This window comes from Bison bison, unplaced genomic scaffold (genome assembly GCF_000754665.1).
Source record: "Bison bison bison isolate TAMUID 2011002044 unplaced genomic scaffold, Bison_UMD1.0 scf7180017858770, whole genome shotgun sequence".
NCBI classification, from domain to species: Eukaryota; Metazoa; Chordata; class Mammalia; order Artiodactyla; family Bovidae; genus Bison; species Bison bison.
The window spans coordinates 3,052,781-3,054,890 of record NW_011489342.1 but is presented as its reverse complement, the minus strand read 5'-3'; positions in this window follow the sequence as shown (position 1 = coordinate 3,054,890).

Sequence of the window (2,110 nt, the reverse complement as noted above, 5' to 3'; positions counted from 1 at the left end):
CACATGTTAGTTCTGCAAACCTGATCAGTGAAAGCCCTCTTAGGTTCAGTTTCCTCATCTATAAAATGCGGGTAATAGTGTGTGTCACACAGCTGTCATGCAGATTAAACGAGTTAATGTGCCTGGTGCAATGTGTGTCCAATAATTGTTGGGGCTATATTTTCCTATTTAGTTGCTGATGTGAATATATCTGTTAAGTTTTAAGCAGCAGTGAGCATGTGCACAGAAGCATGGCTTCACAAAAGAACATTATGAGTTCAAAGAATGGTCCTGGGTTCTGGGCCCTGAACAGATATGGAAGAGTGGGAAGTGGCAGGTGGAAGGTCAGGGTTATGGGTCACATCAAAGGTGCTTTTCATTTCTCAACAGCTGTTACATTCACTACACAGAGGTGGACGACCCTTCCCCACCCAAAATTTGGCTTGATGTAGAGACTGATGGTTGGAGAAGGAAATGGCAACCCACTCCAGTATTCTTGCCTGGAGAATCTGAGGGACAGAGGAGCCTGTGGGCTGCTGTCTATGGGGTCGCGCAGAGTCAGACACGACTGAAGCGACTTAGCAGCAGCAGCAGTAGTAGCAGAGACCAATGGTACCACATGCCCATCCAAGAGGATATGAAGTTTTTTACTCATACGAAGTAAGGCTTTCTGGGGAGAGCAAGTCTGAAAATGGCCTGAGAGAGCTGGGAGGCTTAGGGGTTTTGGTGCTTGGGGTGGGGCTGGAGGAGGTAGCCCCACCCACGGAGGCTCCTGTGGTTTTGAATCCCCACTGGCACCAAGGGAGGTGGCTCGAGGCCTTCTGACTGACAGTCAAATCCCCAAATTGGAGTCAGAATCTTCATTGCACAGGCTGTGGTTTTATGATGGAAAAGGGAATCTCAGTGGCTTTCTTCCCTTCTTAAAAGAAAAAGCATTCCCTCTGGACCCCGCCTCTCCTGGCCCCTTTGGTCAGCTCCCCCTTGCTCCCCAGTTCTCCAGTCCTGGCTCAACAACAATCTCTGGTCCCAATACTCTCCTCTTCCTTTTCTGTCTAAAGTATCTGCAGTCAGGTCTCCCCCACCACTCCCCAGAGACAGCTGTTGTCAAGGGGATCACTTGCTGCCTAAAAGCTACTGAATCCTTGGTCCTTTCTCGGTCCCCATCACAACTGACCTGTCAGGGGCATTGGCCCCAGCTGGTCATCTTTTCCTGGGCTTTCAGAATATCAAATTTGCCTCCTCTTTCTCTTTGCCTAGTTCTGTCTCAATTTCCTGACCTCATAATTATTCAGGTAGCCCAGGGCTCAGTCCTGGGGCCTCTGCTGTCCTCTGTCTCCACTTGCACTCTTGCTGCAAATCCATCTGATTACAATAACTCTCAGTGTAAATCCATCTGATTACAATAACTCTCAGGGTGTCTCCAGCACCCACCTCTCCCTGGAACCCAGGTCTATACGTCCAGCCGCCTACTCAGAGTTCCTACACCCCACACCAAGTTCTGTCCTTCCCCTGCACTCTACCTCTTTCATAGTCTTCGTCTCTCGTAATGAAAGCTTCATCTCTAGTTGCTCAGGGCCTCAACTGTGCCATTGTCCTGGAGCCCTTCTGTTACTGACCAGGGTTCTTGGCCTCCTTCATCAACAGAAACTGATCAGAGGGCAGACAGGAAATTCAGGCAAGGGTTTATTGGGGGCCCTGCTGTGGCAGAGGGGAGTGAGAAGCTTTAGCAGGTTGCCTTGCTGGGTTGCTCCCTGGGGTAAGAGAGCAAGCTGGTCCCTTGTATGGGGTGAGGGTAGGAGTGTGTCCAGAGGGGTGGCTTAGGCGGCTTGCCCATGCCTTTGGTGGCGCCGTGTGTGGGCGGCATGCACAGTGCCCTGCTTTTGCTCCTGGCTCTTCAGAAGTGGCAGTTGGGCTCTTGGCCTTTGTTGTATCTCGTTGTCCATAATTTGCCCCCAGTGCACACGCATGCAGTTATTTTAGCCCCTTACAGTTTCTCTGTATTTTCTTGCTCAAGGAGACATTTGTCCAGGTGCAAGCACTGCAGCCGAGGGTCCCACTGTCTCACTTCCTCTTTCTTCTCTCTCACCTCGCATCCAACCTGTCAGCTGGTCCTGAGGGCTCCACCTTGAAA